The sequence below is a fragment of the Arachis ipaensis genome, chromosome B6 (assembly GCF_059453495.1).
Source record: "Arachis ipaensis isolate K30076 ecotype BB chromosome B6, ASM5945349v1, whole genome shotgun sequence".
Lineage (NCBI taxonomy): Eukaryota > Viridiplantae > Streptophyta > Magnoliopsida > Fabales > Fabaceae > Arachis > Arachis ipaensis.
This window is the reverse complement of record NC_142441.1, coordinates 55210886-55231871: the sequence shown is the minus strand read 5'-3', so window position 1 is coordinate 55231871 and position 20986 is coordinate 55210886. Positions and strand designations below refer to the sequence as shown.

General features: G+C 38.2%; 3 non-coding genes across 3 annotated transcripts; 1 reads left to right on the top strand and 2 right to left on the bottom strand.

The window, feature by feature from the left end:
* On the top strand, positions 1-104 carry LOC148555641 (small nucleolar RNA R71). Its single transcript, XR_015887418.1, has one exon. It is a non-coding gene; the product is annotated as a small nucleolar RNA R71 (small nucleolar RNA).
* A 12487-nt stretch (positions 105-12591) lies between these two features.
* LOC148555640 (small nucleolar RNA R71) lies at positions 12592-12698 on the bottom strand. The gene has a single exon (XR_015887023.1). It is a non-coding gene; the product is annotated as a small nucleolar RNA R71 (small nucleolar RNA).
* A 7607-nt stretch (positions 12699-20305) lies between these two features.
* Positions 20306-20413, bottom strand: LOC148555639 (small nucleolar RNA R71). Its single transcript, XR_015887204.1, has one exon. It is a non-coding gene; the product is annotated as a small nucleolar RNA R71 (small nucleolar RNA).
* Between the last annotated feature and the right edge of the window lie 573 nt (positions 20414-20986).

Genomic DNA, 20986 nt, shown 5'->3' with positions numbered 1-20986 from the left:
ATGTCAGGTGGACACCTCCTTGTCAAGTCCTTAAACCTCTCCCATGCCTCATATAGAGTCTCACCATCTTGTTGCCTGAAGGTTTGGACCTCAGCTCTCAGCCTATTGATTCTTTGAGGAGGGTAAAATTTTGCTAAGAATTTGTTCACCACGTCTTCCCAAGTTGTCAAGCTTTCCCTTGGGAAAGATTCCAGCCACTTGGCTGCCTTATCCATGAGTGAAAATGGAAATAAGAGCAGTCTATAGGCGTCAGGGTGAACACCATTAGACTTCACTGTGTCACATATTCTCAGGAAAGTGGTTAAATGTTGATTTGGATCCTCTTGGACACTTCCTCCGAACGAACAGTTGTTCTGCACAAGGGTGATGAGCTGTGGCTTCAGCTCAAAATTGTTGGCATGGATGGTTGGCTTTTGAATGCTACTTCCACAGTTTCCTGGGTTTGGATTGATGTAAGAGCCTAAAACTCTTCTATCCTCCCCAGCATGATTTGCTCGACCTCTTCCGCCATGGTTGTGAGCCTCTTCTTCATGATGGTTTTCCATGTTTTCTTCCATGTTTGCTTCAAAGTATTCCTCAAAGTGTTCCTCCTCTTCTTCAGCGCCAACTATACGTTTGTCTCTTGCCTCCCTCCTTAGTCTAAGGAAGGTTCTTTCAGGTTCAGAATCAAAGGAAGTTGAAGCCCCACTTCTTCTTCCTGTCATACAACCAACAAGTACAAGCAAAGAGAATAGATGCAGAAAGTATATCTGTCAGAATTACTGTTAGTGTGAGTGATGCAATATATCAAACAGTTAGTAGGTTAGTAAGATGAAATGTAAATAAAAGAAAAAAAAGTAGGGGGAAAGGAAGAAATTAACTAAAACAGGAAATAAATAACTCAAACAGAAATTTAAATCAAACAAAAATAAAATGCTCAATCTAGTTATCCTCCAATCTAATCATTGTTGATGCACAATCAATCCCCGGCAACGGCGCCATAAACTTGATGCACGGAAAACTTGTCTCATAACAAATTTCCTTCGGCAAGTGTACCAAATTTGTCGTCAAGTAAAAACTCACAATAGAGTGAGGTCGAATCCCACAAGGATTGATTGATCAAGCAACTTTAATTAGAGGAATGTTCTAGTTGAGCGAATCAGAAATTTAGTTGAGAATTACAGAAAATTAATTGGCGGGAAAGTAAATGGCAGAAAGTAAATTGCAGAATCTTAAATGGGAATGGGGGAATTGCTCATAAATGTAAATGACAAAAATTAAAGAGAATGGGTCAGATCAGAAATGGGAGTTCATTGGGCTTAGGAGATGTTGCATTCTCCGGATCAATCTCATTTACATCTCTTCCTCAATCAATGCACTCATTGATCTCCTTGGCAATCTTAAGTGATTGAATTACAATTTCTTGTAATTGAATCTCTCAAATCTTGATCAATAGCCAATTCCTTGGTCAATTGCTCATGAGAATAGATGAAGCATGGTCATTGATTATACCACATGCATTTCCCAAACCAAGTATTGAGAGGATTATAGTCACATATCCATCGAAACCCAATTTGGTCCAGCATGAGAAAGCATTTCTAGCTTGATCTCTTCATTCCTCTTCCAAGGTTCAGAAGAGATCCAAGTATGAATAGTTTCTTTCCAAGATCACTATCCAATTGGATGAAGATCGAAAGCTTTCAAGTAAAATCAAGAGAAAAGATAGAAGAAGAATAATGAAAACTAGTATTGATCCATCAAATTAAAATAGAGCTCCCTAACCCAATGAAAGGGGTTTAGTTGTTCATAGCTCTGGAAAATGAAAACAAAGATGGAGAATACATAATGAAAACTAGAAGTGCAGAGAAAGTAAATACAGGAAGTAGTTCTATACTATTTTCCAACTCCCGGAACTCTCTAAAATAATTCAAAGCTACTCCTATATATACTACTCTTCTCATCTTCTAGTTGGTTCTTCAAGTCTTGGGCCTTTGGATCTTGAGTTTGAAGCAGTTCTTTTCTTCATTTGGGCTTGGCTTTACTTGCAGAGAGAAAGTGTGAAGTGGGCAGAGACTTTAGCTCAGGGCGTTAGGGGTGTTAACGTTTAGTAAATATATGAGTTCGAGAACATTAGTGACAATCAACTTTCTCACTAACGTTCCTAAGTAAAAGCCACGTTAACTTCAACGTTAGTAGCACAAACGTTGCCACTAACGTTGCCTCTAGGTCCTTCACACACGTTATTGGGGCTTAACCTTCCCAATAACGTTGAAAAGCCCCCTTGCTCCTACGTTAGAGCCCACTTTAACTTAGTTAACGTGGCTCTTTAACGTGGGCTTGCCATCCTTTGAGAACGTTAGTGACACTCAACATTGTCACTAACGTTCCAATGTGCCCCCATGTATGACGTTAGAGCCCACGTTAACTTAGTTAACGTGGCTCTTTAACGTGGCATTGCTTAGCCATCCCCAACGTTAGTGACAATGTTGAGTGTCACTAATGTTGGCTCATCTTTTACTCATCCACGTTAGCTTCCACATTAACTAAGTTAACGTGGGAGTTAACGTGGCTCATACTGGCCTGTGTGGCTCCTTCCAACGTTAGTAACAATGTTGAGTGTCACTAACGTTGGCCATCACCTTCTTCTCTCACGTTAGCCTCCATGTTAACTAAGTTAACGTGGAAGTTAACGTGGCTCCTTGGGGTTGTGTGGTTGCTTCCAACGTTAGTGACAATGTTGGGTGTCACGAACGTTGTCGACCACTCTTGCCTCTTCACGTTAGCTTCCACGTTAACCAAGTTAACGTGGGAGTTAACATGGCATTGTGCACTTAGGCAAACGTTAGTGACAATGTTGAATGTCACTAACGTTTGCTTCCTTTCCCCCTTTTAACGTTAGAGGCCACGTTAACTAGGTTAATAGGGACTCTAACGTGGCCACTTGTGAGTATTGGCCAATGTTAGTGATAATGTTAAGTGTCACTAACGTTGGCTCGAATTCCCTTCTTCACATTAGAGTTCACGTTAACTTAGTTAACGTGACTCTTAACGTGGGTAATGATGGCTTCGAGAGCATTATTGGCAGTCACTTTTCTCATTAACTCTGCAAGTTACCTCCCATTCCTTTGGTCCTAAAATCAGGCAATAGAGTGCATCAAAGTTCTAGTCCAAGTCATGGGTAATGCAGCATACAATTTGTCACTAAACTCATGCAAAATCCTCATGAAATCATGTAAAATGCACAATGTATGCTTGAATCCAGGTGTAAGTGAATATCTACTCAAAAATAGCTTATTTCCTAAGAAAATGCATGAAACTACCCTAAAAACAGTAAAGAAAAGGTCAGTGAAACTGGCCAAAATGCCCTGGCATCATTCCCCCCGATCTCCCCACCATCCCATCTCAGCTACCTAAAGTCTTTACCATCAACAGAGTTCTCTCCCTAGAACATGTGGAGATCCTTGATGAAGCCAATGGAGATAGATTTACTGCAAGGGGGGAGGACTTGAAGCACTACCAACCACCCTGATAAAGGCAGAACGTCAAGCTAGTGACGCTAAAGAAGCGCTTCATGGGAGGCAACCCATGTTTTACATGCTTTAAAAAATAGTTAATAATGCAAGGTTCATGAATTTCAAATTAACTTGATATGCACTTGAATGAATCCTTCTGTGTAACATATAGTGAGGAACAAGTTTGGTGTTCAAGGCACACTAAGAGAACATAAATGTAACCCACATCATGTCACTCTTAGGGGCCTTGAACAAATCTTTTACACCACATGGCACCAAACCAAGTTTGGTATTGCCAATGTTGCATACATGGATGTTGAGTTAGTCAGTTAGTTTACACTCATGAATAGCACTTAGTCAGTTAAAAACAAAAACTTTAAAAAGTGGTTAGCCTTTTAATTTTGCCGCCACTTACTACAAGTGTGTTTTTAATCACATTTCTTTTATTTTGTAGGAGCATTGATGGGGCAATTGAAGGGTTCAGATAACATAAAAGGAAGATACTACACACGTGTTTTCAAGGGGATTGCATTGGGAATGGTTGCCATGCAACATTGGAAGAAGAACAAGCTTGGAAACTAAACCAACCCCATCATAAAGTTGGTGATCCTTGTGCTCACCCATGCTAAACCCCATCTGTCCATCACACAATCACCCCATCAATCCACACCTTTCATTCACTCATCACTTTCCTATATAAGTGAGTCCTAGTCCGTACTTCCCTTCACATTCAAATTCCTATTCCTTAACACCTAGCACCTTGAACCAACTGGTTAGGGAGTGTTGGCTGAAAGCTTATCTTAAAGAGTTACCCCCTCACAAAGCACTTAGCCTAAGAGCACAATCAAACCCTGAAAATAATAAAAGGATCAATGAATAAGAGTCTCATAGGGTGCAATCAAGTGAGTATTCAAGACATGATAAAGGTCTGAAAGCCAGTGAAGGAATGAACCTACGTTGCTATACATGAAACCACCATTAAACCAAGGACATGACTTCCACAAGAATGACTCATATCTCTTAGCATTTCATTCATCATTCTCTTGTTCCAGTACTTGCTTAGGGATAAGCAAGCTTTAAGTTTGGTGTTGTGATGCCAGGGCATTTTGGCTAGTTTCACTGACCTTTTCTTTATGGTTTTAGGGTAGTTTTATGCACTTTCTTAGGAAATAAGCAAGTTTTGGGTAGAATTTCACTTACATCTTGATTCAAGCAAACATTATGAGTTTTATATGAATTCATGAGAATTATGCATAAATTGAATAACAAATTGGATTATGCATATCTCATAACTTGGACTAGAACTTTGATGTACTTTATTGCTTGATTTCAGGACAAAGGAAGCAAGGAAGAACCACGTTAGCAGCCACGTTAGTCTAACTAACGTGACCTCTAACGTGGAATGGGAGCTAGCTTGCAACGTTAATGAGAAAAGTAATCGCCAATAACGTCCTCGAAGCCATCATAGCCCACGTTGAGAGTCACGTTAACTAAGTTAACGTGAACTCTAACGTGGAAGAAGGAAATGAAGCCAACGTTAGTGACACTCACCTTTCTCACTAACGTTGGACTAAGCTCATATTGGCCACGTTAAGAGCCACGTTAACTCAGTTAACATGGACTCTAACGTGGGGAAGCAAAAGAATCGCCAACGATAGTGACACTCACCTTTGTCACTAATGTTGGAATGAGCCACTATGAGCAACGTTAACTCCCATGTTAACTTAGTTAACGTGGAAGCTAACGTGGATGAAACAATGATGAGCCAACGTTAGTGACACTCACCTTTGTCACTAACGTTGGAGATGGCTATCACCACCACGTTAGAAGCCACGTTAACCTAGTTAACGTGAACTCTAACGTGGGAAGTAGGGGCGTTTTGAAACGTTAGTGACAAAGGTAAGTTTCAGTAATGTTTTCGAAGATTTGGCAAGCCTACGTTAAAGGTCACGCTAGCCACACTAACGTGAACTCTAACGTAGGGAAGAGAGGATTCTCAACGTTATTGGAAAAGGTAAGTCCCAATAACGTGTGCGAAGGATCAAGAGGCAATGTTAGTGGTCACGTTGGTACCACTAACTTTGAAGTTAACGTGGGTCACCATTGGGTTAGGAACGTTAGTGAAAAAGGTGACTGCCACTAACGTTCTCGAACCCACACTTTCACTTAACGTTGACGCCACTAACGTCCTAAGCTAAAAGTCCTTGCCTACTTCATACTTTCTCTCTGCAAGTAAAGCTAAGACCACTGAAGAGGATAACTGCTTCAAACTCAAGATCCAAAGGCCCATATCCAAGATTTGAAGAACCAACTAGAAGATCAGAAGAGTAGTATATATAGGGGTAGTTTTGAATCAAAAAGGGGGTTGGAAATTGGAGAACTACTCTCTGTATAATTTTACTTTCTCTGCACTTCTAGTTTACTTTTCATAATGTATTTTCCATCTTTATTTTCCATTTCCAGAGCTATGAACAACTAAACCCCATTCATTGGGTTAGGGAGCTCTGTTGTAATTTGTTGGATCAATAGTAGTTTTCATTATTCTTCTTCTATCTTTTCTCTTGATTTTACTAGAAAGCTTTCAATCTTCATTCAATTGGGTAGTTATCTTGGAAAAAAAGCTATTCATACTAGGATCTCTTCGGAACTTTGGAAGAGGAATGAAGAGATCATGCTAGAAATGCTTTCTCACGTTGGACTAAATTGGGGTATGGATGGATATAGTGACATATAATCCAACCAACACTTTGATTTGGAAATACATGTGGTATAATCAGTGACCATACTTCATCTCTTCTCATGAGCAATTGACCAAGGAATTGGCTATTGATCACACTACAAGAAAAACACCCATTCAGGTACACTTGAAAAGTGTAGCCAAAAGTGAAAAAAAATGATGCCTTAGGCTACGGCTACGCTTTCTAGGCTACGGCTACGCTTTTTGGGGTGATTCCTATTCGGCCGTTGCCTATTCTCAAAGGCTACGCTTTTCTGCACCAAGGGCTACGCTTTTGGCATTTGGGAATAGGCTACGCTTTTCAAGTGATGCTGTCCAGGACCAAAGGCTACGCTTTTCAGCTTCCATTTTTGCCAGAATAGGCTACGCTTTTCAATGCTACTGCATCACTTGTAAAGCGTAGCCACATTGTATACCATAGCTACTTTTTATAAGTGTAGCCTTAGGTCCCTCATTTTTTTTGTATACTATAGCTACTATATATAAGTGTAGCCTTAGGTCTCACTTTTTTTTGCATATATATATATATAATATTCTACTAATTATTAATACAACATAATACTTAATAATATAATTACATGTATAATAATTTAGCATTTTTAATTAAACGAGTTAAATATTATAAAATAAAAATAAATACATAATTATACTAAATAATTTTTTTATATAATAAAAATTATCTATAAATAAAATATATTCTTTGATGAATACACAATGCATTACAATGCAACTCTTAGAAATTGTAATGCATTGTGGATGAAAAAATCAAAACCGAACTTCATAATCCACAATGCATTACAATTTCTAAGAGTTGCATCAAAACCGAAGTTCATATTCTTTCTACAAAAGCACCGCAAACAGAAGTCTTTTATGGAAAATAGCACAACTCAGATTTTATTATTTTTCTTACAACAATTATATTAAATCAAATGTAGTAGAAACACACCAGCCAAGAAGAAACACCAGGTCATTCAGGATACAAATGAATACAAAAGTACTTTTCCATCCAGGATTGGTGTAAATAGAAGCTGCAAAATGAATATGAATTTTAATAACAAAAAGATGAAGTACCAAACCATGTTTTTAATTAATGCATGAAAATCAGTTCAATAGTTCATAGCCCCAGAAGTAAAGATAAGATATCCACATGTTTTCTTTTTCTCTAAATTTGCTTCTTCAAAATTCAAAATGTGGACATTGCTTTTACACACATCAACCTTGATATGAAGACTATTAATCACAATCCCAACAGTTCCGATCAATGGCTTTGCAAGCTTAGCAAACATCAAAATACTCATTTCATTTGTGTCCCAATCTAAACCCAGTTTTAGGACTCGCTGTGAAATACCAAGAAAATGCTCATTTCATTTGTGTCTGAATCAAAACCTGCCGAATTGCATACTAGGCAGAGCCCCAATAAGATGATGGGGATGTGGATTTTAGCCATTTCGTGCAACCACCTGAATACTGCAACAAATTCAAGAGGATTTCAATTAATTCCAAGTACATAAAAAAATATGTCAATTGTGTGCATATGCCTCAGATTCAACCCATTGAATCTCAAACAAGAACAAACCCCTCTCAATGTATAAAAGAATGCACAGCTTCTAGGACTAGTAGAGATGGATCACTTAAAAGATGGTGCAAAAGAAAACTAAAATGGAACATAATGTTGATTACTCATTGAAGCTGGCAAATTGCAGTTGGAAACTTGAGCAATTCATTCACTTAGAACCATCAAGATTTAGGATAAAAATTCATTCATGTGATTTCACAGGAACAACTTTAGCTCAAACCATGTGGAAAAATAATTCATGATATAGGGATATCATGAATTAAAACCTAATCATGTCAAATATTCTTAATAAAATATCTAAAACTACTATTTTTCAGGTTATAATATTAAAATGTGAAGGAAGTAAAACCTGATCAACATAGTTGACCAACGCATCCCTTGAAGACCCACACTAGGAGGGCATGAACCCAATGAAAACTCCTGCAGCTCGACACTTTCCTACAGAATAATTTCCCTAGTTTAGCACGCACGTATGAAATTTCCAGCACCTATTGCTTCCGTTTATGCCAAACACAGAAAGGAATCATAACAAATTGAGAATCAGAAGGCGAAACCCCCAAAATTAGAAAACCTAAAATTAGAACCCAAAACCCCCAAAAATTCACAGAACCAATTGAAAATTGATACATACCTTCTGTATCTCAATTAGCCATTGCAGTTCATCATCACTATCAAAATCATTCACACCTTCGAACTACAAAGTGAGAGCGAGTTAGAGAATGAGCAAGAAAGAGAGGATACAGAATAGAGAATGCTTACCTGGTGACAGAGGATACGACAATGGTGTTGATCAGTGACAGTGAAGAGATGAGCGGCGACGCAATGGCTTGGAGACGGTGCAGCAGCTCAGCAGCGAGCTCCAATTGACGGCAGCGCCGCGACAGAGCACGAAGGCGGCGATACATCCCTCCTTCCTCCCTTCGAGCTCCTCGGCGGGGGCACAGAAGCCCGACGGTGGCAGAACGGCGACTAAAACAAGCCCTAGCAGTGGTGGTGGAGCTTCAGCGGCGACGGAGCACCTCCTTTTTCTCTCCTCCATCGCGTTTCCTCTCATCCTCGAGCTCTCTCTCTCTCACTGGCGCTCGACGACGACGGCGACGGCGGCGGAGCCCTAGACGGCGTCGTCCTCTCTTTCCTTCCTTCCCTTCTCCTCTCTGATTTCTTCTCTCTTTCGTGTTTGTGTATGTTGAGTGAGGATAAGAGTGTGTGCTGCACTGCTGCGTAAGTGAGGGAGAGGGCCAACAAATTTTTTTACTAAGTGTTTATTGAGGATTCCCATATTAGGAGACATTTTAAAAGCGCACCCGAAACAGAAAAAATAAGCTACTCTTTACAAGCGTTCCCTTAGATGAGAAAAGTGTATTTATAGATATTTAGATAAGGCTACGTTTTATAAGTGATTTCTATAATACCTAAGGCTACACTTTTTAAATGATGCCACAATTGTGTATCCTTTTCTCATATAAAAAGGCAACACGGAGAAAAGCGTAGCCTATTCTATGAATAGGCTACGCTTTTCAATTGTAGCTTAAAAAAAGTGTGGCTGAATGGGTATTTTTCTTGTAGTGTCAAGACTTGAGAGATTGAATTACCAAAGAATTGGAATTCGATCACTTAAGATTGCCAAGGAGATCAATGAATGCATTGATTGAGGAAGAGATGAAAATGAACTTGATCCGGAGAATGCAACATCTCCTAAGCCCAATGAATTCCCCATTTCTGATCTTACCCATTCTCTTTACTTTCTGCTATTTACTTTCATGCTAAACTCCCCTTCCCCATTTAAGATTCTGCAATTTACTTTCCGCTATTTACATTGAGCTCTTTATTTCCAGCATTTACGTTTCTGCTATTTACTTTCCTGCAATTTAATTTTCTGCAAATCACAAATCTAATTCTGCTTAGTTTAACTATAACATTCTTCTAATTAAAATTGCTTGACCAATCAATCCCTGTGGGATTTGACCTCACTCTATTATGAGTTTTTACTTGACGACAATTCGGTATACTTGCCGAAGGAAAATTGTTGAGAGACAAGTTTCCATGCATCACGTTCCAAAAGGGGCAATTGGCCACGTTAAGAGCCACGTTAACTTAGTTAACGTGAGCTCTAACGTGGAAGAAGAAGATGATGCCAACGTTAGTGACACTCACCTTTGTCACTAACGTTGGACTAAGCCCATATTGGCTACGTTAAAAGCCACGTTAACCTAGTTAACGTGGACTCTAACGTGGAGGGAGCAAGAATCACCAACGTTAGTGATACTCACCTTTGTCACTAACATTGGATTGAGCCACTATGAGCCACGTTAGTTGCCACGTTAATTACATTAACGTGGAAGCTAACGTGGAGAAGAGGGATGATGAGCCAACGTTACTGACACTCACCTTTGTCACTAACGTTGGAAATGGCTATCAATACCACGTTAGAAGTCACGTTAACCTAGTTAACGTGAACTCTAACGTGGGAAGTAGGGGCGTTCTGAAGTGTTATTGACAAAGGTAAGTGTCACTAACGCTCTCGAAGATTTGGCAAGCCTATGTTAAAGACCACGTTAACTATTCTAACGTGAACTCTAACGTAGGGAGAAAGGAGTACTCCCAACGTTATTGAAAAAGGTAAACCCTAGTAACATTTGCGAAGGGCCAAGGGTCAATGTTAGTGGTCACGTTGGTGCCACTAACATTGAAATTAACGTGGACCACTTTGGGTTAGGAACGTTAGTGAAAAAGGTGATTGTCACTAACGTTCTCAACCCCACATTTTCACTTAACGTTAACACCACTAACGCCCTAAGTTAAAGTCCCTGCCTACTTCACACTTTCTCTGCAAGTAAAGCTGAGCCCACTGAAGAAGATAACTGCTTCAACCCAAGATCCAAAGGCCCATATCCAAGACCTGAAGAGCCAACTAGAAGATCAGAAGAATAGTATAAATAGGGAGAGCCTTGAACTAGAAATAAGCTTTTGGCATTATTAGAATTACTCTCTGTAATTTACTTTCTCTGCACTTTTAGTTTAACTTTCAGAATGTACTCTCCATCTTTGCTTTCCATTCCCAGAGCTATCAACAACTAAACCCCTTTCATTGGGTTAGGGAGCTCTGTTGTAATTTGATGGATCAATAATAGTTTTCATTATTCTTCTTCTTTCTTTTCTCTTGATTTTACTAGAAAGCTTTCAATCTTCATCTAATTGAGTAGTTATCTTGGAAAAGAAGCTATTCATACTTGGATCTCTTCTGAACCTTGGAAAAGGGATGAAGAGATCATGCTAGAAACACTTTCTCATGTTGGACCAAATTAGGGTTTCGGCGGATATGGTGACATATAATTCTCCCAATACTTTGATTTGGAAATACATGTGGTATAATCAGTGACCACACTTTATCTCTTCTCATGAGCAATTAGACCAAGGAATTGGCTATTGATCTGATTTCAGAGATTGAATTACCAAGGAATTAGAATTCAATCACTTAAGATTGATTGCCAAGGAGATCAATGAATGCATTGATTGAGGAAGAGATAAAAATGAACTTGATTCGGAGAATGCAACATCTCCTAAGCCTAATGAATTCCCTATTTCTGATCTTACCCATTCTCTTTACTTTATGCCAATTACTTCTATGATCATCTTCCCTATTCCCATTTACAATTCTGCAATTTACTTTCCGTCATTTATTTTCAGCTCTTTATTTCCAGCATTTACGTTTTCTGCTATTTACTTTCCCGCCATTTAATTTTCTGCAACTCTCAAACCACATTCTGCTTAGCTCAACTAGAACATTCCTCCAATTAAAGTTGCTTGACCAATCAATCTCTGCGGGATTCGACCTCACTCTTTTGTGAGTTATTACTTGACGACAATTCAGTATACTTGCCGAGGGAGATTTGTTAAGGGACAAGTTTCCGTGCCTCAAGTTTATGGCGCCGTTGTCGGGGATTGATTTTGTATCAACAATGATTAAATTGGTGGATAACTAGATTGAGCATTTGTTTTTATTTTATTTGATTTAAGTTCATTTGAGTAATTTACTTTCTGTTTAGCTATTTTCTTCGCTTTCCCCCACCCATTTTCTTAGTTGTTTACAATTCAGTCACTAACCCACTAACTGTTTGATATATTGCATCACTCACGCTAACAACATTTCTGTAGAAATTACTATCTGCATCTATCTTTCTTGCTTTTGCCTTGTTGGTTGTATGACAGGTAGAAGAAGCGGGGCTTCAACTTCCTTTGATTCTGAACCTGAGAGGACCTTCCTTAGATTAAGGAGGGAAGCAAGAGGAAAGAGAGTAGTTGGTGCTGAGGAAGAGGAAGAGTACTTTGAACCAGACATGGATTTGAATATGGAAAACCATCATGAAGAAGAGGCTCATAACCATGGCAGAGAAGGTCCAGCGCATCAGGCTGGGCAAGAAAGAAGAGTTCTGGGTTCTTACATCAACCCAAACTAAGTAAACTGTGGGAGTAGTATTCAAAGGCCAACCATACATGCCAACAACTTTGAACTAAAACCACAGCTCATCACCCTTGTTCAGAACAATTGTTCATTCGGAGGGAGTGTCCAAGAAGACCCCAATCAACATCTAACCACCTTCCTGAGGATATGTGATACTGTGAAGTCTAATGGTGTTCCTGACACCTATAGACTACTTCTGTTTCCCTTCTCGCTCAAGGACAAAGCATCTAAATGGCTAGAATCCTTTCCAAAGGAGAGTTTAGCAACCTGGGAAGATGTGGTGAACAAGTTCTTGGCAAGATTCTATCCTCCTCAACGGATCAACAGGTTGAGAGCTGAGGTACAAACATTCAGGCAGCAGGATGGTGAGACTCTATTTGAAGCATGGGAGAGGTTTAAAGACTTGACAAGAAGATGCCCACCAGATATGTTCAATAAATGGGTGCAGTTGCATATTTTCTATGAAGGTCTTTCATATGAATCAAAGAAGGCAGTAGACCACTCATTCAGGGGATCTCTGAACAAGAAGAAGACCATTGAAGAAGCCATAGATGTCATTGAGACAGTAGCAGAGAATGACTACTTCTATGCTTCTAAAAGAGGCAATACTAGAGGAGTGATGGAGCTGAACAATGTGGATACACTGCTAGCTCAAAATAAGATGATTACCAAGCAATTAGCTGACCTCGCCAAGAAGATGGAGAGGAATCAAGTAGCAGCAATCACCACTTCAGCAGCAACTCAAGAAGGAGTGAATGAAGAAGCAGAGGGTAGTCAGGAGCAAGCCAACTACATTGGGAATTCACCTAGGCAGAATCATGACCCATACTCCAAAATGTATAATCCTGGTTGGAGGAACCACCCAAACTTTCGGTGGGAAAATCAACAAGACCAAGGCCAAGATCAGAGATGCCATAACCCCAACAACAATGCAACTCACCAACACTCCACACAAAGGTCATACCAACACCCACCCAACAACACTTCTCAACATCCATACCAAAGTCAAAATGGCCCTTCTCATCCTTCCAATCTCAACTCTCCATCATCGAAAGAAAGACTATCAAGGATTGAGACTCTACTTGAAGGCCTATGCAAGGAGATTCAAGATAACAAGGTGTTCAAAGAGGAGGTGCAAGCCAATATCAATAATCAGGGAGACACCATCAATAGGCTGGAATTTCAAGTGGGATACCTATCTGAGATGATTCCCAAACCTACTGATAGCTTCCCAAGTGACACAGAGAAAAATCCGAGAGGTGAAGCAAAGAAAGTCAGATGGAAAGATTGCAAGATGGTTACTATAAGTGATAAGGAGACTGAGGAAGAGCCGAACAAACCATCAGAATAACCTGAAAATGCATCAGCAGGAAAGCAGGAAGAGAATCATCAAGAAACCACAATTACACAGAAGGAGCTACTGAAACTCTATGCACCCTTTCCCCAATTACTCAATGGTGGTATAGAGAAGAGAATATACTCAAGGTTTCTTGACATATTTGCATCTCTCCATGTAAACATACCATTCATCAAGGCCCTCCAACAAATGCCCTCATACATTAAGTACATGAAGGAGCTGTTGACCAAGAAAAGCTCACTCAAGGGAGGACAAACCATAGTGATGAATAAGGAGTGCAGTGCTCTCATTCAACCAGAGCTTCCTACAAAAAGGAAAGACCCAGGGAGTTTTCACATCCCCTGTGCCATAGGAGAAACAATGTTTGATAAAGGACTCTGTGATTTGGAAATACATGTGGTATGTAACGGCCTAGCCCGGAAGAAACGGCACTTTTTTGGGATCAAACGGAATTTTTACAGAATTTTTACGAATTTCTATGCATATAAGCACCTCCACTGCACAGGTGCTGCGTCATCAAGCTGCTTAGTCAGCAGCTTGATTGCACAGGACACCTCTCCTAATCTAAGTAGGCACGACACGAAGAGTTGCGTTTTTGAGCCACTTCGGTCCCGAATTTCAAAATTCTGATTTTCGTGGTTAGTCTCTATGTGACGAGCCGGTCACGAATTTCGAGAGAAAAATTATATTAATATAATATTCATATATTATTATTTTATTCAGAATATTATATTATTATCTTCTCTGCTGTGATTAATGTTGATCTATGTTTAGTAATATAATAACTGAGCTTGAAATCTACCGGTAACGGATAATACCGGCATTCTTAGATGAACTTAGCACTGCTAATGCTTCATCATATATCTTTTATTCTTATGATTATCCAGTTACTAGTGTCATTTACACTAAGTAACTTAATGTTTATCCATTAGTAGTGTAATTACTTAAGTTCTAATACATCTAGCTTTAGTAATTATCCTTTCCTGAGATATTTTGACAAGTAACTTTTGGATAATCATCATCCAAAAGCCACGGCCTTCCTTGGACGGCTTGGCTATCATTTTTGTTCTTGGAAAAGCTTAGAATACCATGAAAGAAAACCATGAAATTTCCATGAACACCTGAGCTACTTTCTCCGTTCTTTCTCAAACCGAAACCCCTATCAAAAATCTAATCTTACCAAAGTGTTCACCTCTTCCTCCTCTTCATTTCTATGTCACTTTTCATGGAGTAAATCAAGGTATGAAGGCTGCTCCTCCTCCTTGAAGATTCGGCCATGGTGGTTCCTTAAGTTAATGATGTTTTCTTCATGTTCTTTCTTAGGATCTCTTATTCAATCACCAAAAGCTCCATGAAAACGTGATTTCTAGTTACCTTAAGGTGAGGAAAACCTTCTTTTCATCATCATGAAGCTTCAGCCTTCATGGTTCATAAGATTCTAAAGTTGTTTTTGATGTTAAAATAGGCGTAAAAGTGCTTCTGGAAGCTTGTTTTTGGTGCAATCTCGGACAGCAGCAAAGGAGGTAAGGTTTGGTAAATTAGTCAATGATTGGCTGTGTTCTTGAAGTGTTAAGCCAGATCTTGTTGCTTGAGATTTGATTTTGGATGTTTGTGTGATGGTTTGATCATGGAAACTTGTTGTTTAATGCTTGAAAATCATGTTTATGATGGTTTTGAAGTGGCTGTTGGTGCTTCTGGAAAACGTGACATTCCAGCCATGAAAATCATGATTTTTGATGCTTATTTGATGTGTATTTGATGGCTGAAAAGTTTCTCTTTGGTTTGATAAAAATCGGGTTCAAATCGGTTTCCGAAAAGATTGAAAAACTAGCTGAAAATCAAGCAGAAAACTGATGAACTTTTGAAAAAAAAATATTCAAGGAGTTTTGGGGTCAAAATGCAATTATTAAAAAGTTTGGAGTTGAAAATTAATTAATCAAAAGTTGAGGGGCTAAAGTACAAATATTAAATGTTATAGGGGTCAAAGTGCAATTTCCAAGAAGTCCGGGGGTAAAAATGCAATTTTTGAAAGTTAAATAAAATATTATTATTTTAATAATAAAATATTAATATATTATTTTATTAATAATATTATTTTAATAATAATATTATTTTAGTAATAATAATAAAATATTGATAAAAAGACAGTTTTCCCTGAAAGCCTCAAGAAGGCAGATTTGAGTCTAGAATTCTCTAATTTCCTTTACTAAATACCTAAGAAGAGGTATAAGAGAAGATATAGAGGTATATGAGGCAAAGAAACAAGATTTTGAAACCTGTGTTTAAGTTAAAAAGAAAAGGAGTTAAAAGTGATATAGCTGTGTACCTGATGAGCGGATAATTTATACGCTTTTTGACATTGTTTTTAGTATGTTTTTAGTAGGATCTAGTTACTTTTAGGGATGTTTTCATTAGTTTTTATGTTAAATTCACATTTCTGAACTTTACTATGAGTTTGTGTGTTTTTCTGTGATTTCAGGTATTTTCTGACTAAAATTGAGGGACTTGAGCAAAAATCAGATTCAGAGGTTGAAGAAGGACTGCTGATGCTGTTGGATTCTGACCTCCCTGCACTCAAAGTTGATTTTCTGGAGCTACAGAATCCGAAATGGCGCGCTTCCAATTGCGTTGGAAAGTAGACATCCAGGGCTTTCCAGAAATATATAATAGTCCACACTTTGGCCAAGAATAGACGACATAAACTGGCGTTCAACGCCAGCTTTCTACCCAAATCTGGCGTCCAGCGCCAGAAAAGGAGCCAAAACCAGAGTTGAACGCCCAAACTGGCACAAAAGCTGGCGTTCAACTCCAAGAAGGACCTCTACACGTGCAACACTCAAGCTCAGCCCAAACATACACCAAGTGGGCCCAGGAAGTGGATTTATGCATCAATTACTTACTCATGTAAACCCTAGTAGCTAGTTTATTATAAATAGGACCTTTTACTATTGTATTAGGTATCTTTGGTCTCAGTTTTAATCCATTGTTCATCTTAGGAGACTATTGATCATGTTTTAGGGGGCTGGCCATCTCGTCCATGCCTGGACCTTCACTTATGTATTTTTAACGGTAGAGTTTCTACACTCCATAGATTAAGGTGTGGAGCTCTGCTGTTCCTCAAAGATTAATGCAAAGTACTACTGTTTTCTATTCAATTCATCTTATTTTGCTTCTAAGATATCCATTCGCACCCAAGAACGTGATGAAGGTGATGATTATGTGTGACGCTCATCACCATTCTCCCCTATGAACACGTGCCTGACAAAGACCTCCGTTCTACATGAAATAAGCTAGAATAAATATCTCTTAGATCTCCTAACCAGAATCTTCGTGGCGTAAGCTAGAATGATGGCGGCATTCAAGAGAATCCGGAAGGTTTAAACCTTGTCTGTGGTATTCCGAGTAGGATTCAATGAATGAATGACTGTGACGAGCTCCAAACTCGCGATTGCAGGGCGTTAGTGACAGACGCAAAAGGATAGGAAATCCTATTCCAGCATGATCGAGAACCGACAGATGAATAGCCGTGCCGTGACAGGGTGCGTGAGCATATTATTCACTGAGAGGATAAGATGAAGCCATTGACAAGGGTGATGCCTCCAGACGATTAGCCATGCCGTGACAGGGCATTGGATCATTTTCCCGAGAGATGACCGAAAGTAGCCATTGACAGTGGTGATGTATCACATAAAGCCAGCCATGGAAAGGAGTAAGACTAATTGGATGAAGATAGCAGGAAAGCAGAGGTTCAGAGGAACGAAAAGCATCTCCATTCACTTATCTGAAATTCCTACCAATGATTTACATAAGTACCTCTATCCCTATTCTATTATTTATTATTCGAAAACACCATTATCAATTTATATCTGCCTGACTGAGATTTACAAGGTGACCACAGCTTGCTTCATACCAACAATCTCCGTGGGATTCGACCCTTACTCACGTAAGGTATTACTTGGACGACCAAGTGCACTTGCTGGTTAGTTGTATCGAAGTTGTGAACCATGGTATTGGCACCATGTTCTTGGCGCCATCGCCAGGGAAAGAAAGATCCATGAATTTTACATAATCAAAGTGTAATCACGATTGCGCGTACCAAGTTGCTCACGTTGCCAGGGATTGTTTGAGCCTGGACATCACAATTTCGTGCACCAAGTTTTTGGCGCCGTTGCCGGGGACTTAATTGTTCCTGTTTGGCGCCAAGAATCGTCTGAGATCCCAATCCCGGCAACAACACCAAGTTTTTGGTGCCGTTGCCAGGGATTGTTCGAGTTTGGACAACTGACGGTTCATCCTGTTGCTCAGATTAGGTAATTTTCTTTTTGTTTTGTTTTCAAAATTTTTTCAAAAATCTTTCAAAAAATTTTTCTTGTGTTTTCAAAAAAAATAATATAAAAATGTTTTCAAAAATTTTATTCAAAAATTTTTAAGAATGAATTCTAGTGTTTCATGAAGCACGTTGAAGCCTGGCTGGCTGTAAAGCCATGTCCTATTCCTTTGGGAATGAGTATGTCAGGCGTGTCATGCCAGAATTACATGCTGAAGCTTGGCTGGCCATTGGCCATGTCTAGTGTTTTGGACCGAAGCTTTCATTGAAAGCTTGGCTGGCTAGTGAGCCATGTCTAATTCCTGGACTGAAGCTTTAGACTAACATGGCAAGATTCCTGGAATTCATATTAAAAATTTTGGAATCCTTATTTTTCTTTCCTTCTAAATAATTTTCGAAAAATATAAAATAAAAATCCCAAAAAATTAGAAAATCATAAAAATCAAAAAAATATTTTGTGTTTCTTGTTTGAGTCTTGAGTCATATCATAAGTTTGGTGTCAATTGCATGTGCATCTTGCATTTTTCGAAAATTTCATGCATTCATAGTGTTCTTCATGATCTTCAAGTTGTTCTTGGTAAGTCTTCTTGTTTGATCTTGATGTTTTCATGTTTTGTGTCTTTTCTTGTTTTTCATATGCATTCTTGAATTCTTAGTGTCTAAGCATTAAAGAATTCTAAGTTTGGTGTCTTGCATGTTTTCTTTGCAATAAAAGTTTTTCAAAATTGTGTCTATGATGTTCATCTTGACATTCATAGTGTTCTTGGTGTTCATCTTGACATTCATAGCATTCTTGCATGCATCACATGTTTTGATCTAAAAAAAATTTCATGCATTGCATCTTTTTTGTGATTTTCTCTTGCATCATAAAAATTCAAAAATCAAAAAAATATCTTTCCCCTTTTCTCTCATCAAATTCGAAAATTTGAGTTGACTTTTTCAAAAATTTTAAAATCAAGTTGTTTCTTATGAGTCAAATCAAATTTTTAATTTGAAAATCTTATCTTTTTCAAAATCTTTTTTCACAAACCAAATGTTTTTCAAATTTCTTAGTTATTTTCGAAAATTCCAAAAATATTTTTCAAAAATCTTTTTCTTATTTTTATACCAAATTTTCGAAAATAACAATAGGAATTAATGTTTTGATTCAAAAATTTCAAGTTTGTTACTTACTTGTTAAGAAAGATTCAAACTTTAAGTTCTAGAATCATATCTTGTGATTTCTTGTGAATCAAGTCATTAATTGTGATTTTAAAAATCAAATCTTTTTCAAAACTAATTTCAATCATATCTTTTCAAAAATATCTTATCTTATCTTTTTCAAAAATATCTTTTCAAAATATCTTTTCTAACTTCCTAACTTCTTATCTTTTCAAAATTTGTTTCAACTAACTAACTAACTTTTTGTTTGTTTCTTAACTTTTTCAAAACTACCTAACTAACTCTCTCTCTAATTTTCAAAAATATCTTCCCTCTTTTTCAAAATTTCTTTTTAATTAACTAATTATTTTTATTTTTTATTTTTTGATTTCAAAAATTTTCGAAAATTACTAACATTTTTCAAAAACTATTTTCAAAAATCACTAAATCTTTTTCAAAAATATTTTTCGAAAATTATCCCTCCCCCATCTTATTCTATTTATTCATTCATATCCTAACATCTCATCTCACATCTCTGCCATCCTCACAGTTGTGTTTCTTCCATTATATTACATTCTTTGTCTCCCTCTCTTCTTCTACTCACACAGGGATCCCTATACTGTGGTATAAAGGATCTCTATTATTATTATTATTATTTTTCTGTGCCTTCTTCTTTGTCATATGAGCAGGAGCAAGGATAAGAACATTCTTGTGGAAGCAGATCCAGAACCTGAAAGGACTCTGAAGAGAAAATTAAGAGAAGCTAAAATACAACAATCCAGAGATAACCTTTCAGAAATTTTCGAATAGGAAGAGGAGATGGCAGCCGAAAATAATAATAATGTAAGGAAGATGCTTGGTGACTTTACTGCACCTAATTCCAATTTACATGGAAGAAGCATCTCCATTCCTGCCATTGGAGCAAACAACTTTGAGCTGAAACCTCAATTAGTTTCTCTGATGCAGCAGAACTGCAAGTTTCATGGACTTCCATCTGAAGATCATTTTCAGTTCTTAACTGAATTCTTGCAGATATGTGATACTGTTAAGACTAATGGAGTAGATCCTGAAGTCTACAGGCTCATGCTTTTCCCTTTTGCTGTAAGAGACAGAGCTAGATTATGGTTGGATTCTCAACCCAAAGACAGCCTGAACTATTGGGATAAGCTGGTCACGGCTTTCTTAGCCAAGTACTTTCCTCCTCAAAAGCTGAGCAAGCTTAGAGTTGATGTTCAAACCTTCAGACAGAAAGAAGGTGAATCCCTCTATGAAGCTTGGGAAAGATACAAACAGTTGACTAAAAAGTGTCCTTCTGACATGCTTTCAGAATGGACCATCCTGGATATATTCTATGATGGTTTATCTGAGCTATCAAAAATGTCACTGGACACTTCTGCAGGTGGATCCATTCACCTAAAGAAAACGCCTGCAGAAGCTCAAGAACTCATTGACATGGTTGCTAATAACCAGTTCATGTACACTTCTGAAAGGAATCCTGTGAGTAATGGGACGCCTATGAAGAAGGGGGTTCTTGAAGTTGATACTCTAAATGCCATATTGGCTCAGAATAAAATATTGACTCAGCAAGTCAATATGATCTCTCAGAGTCTGCATGGAATGCAAGCTGCATCCAACAGTACTCAAGAGGCTTCTCATGAAGAAGAAGCTTATGATCCTGAGAACCCTACAATAGCAGAGGTGAATTACTTAGGTGAACCTTATGGAAACACCTATAACTCATCATGGAGAAATCATCCAAATTTCTCATGGAAGGATCAAAAGCCTCAACAAGGCTTTAATAATGGTGGAAGAAACAGGTTTAGCAACAAAAAACCTTTTCCATAATCCACTCAGCAACAGACAGAGAACTCTGAACAAAATACTTCTAATCTGGCA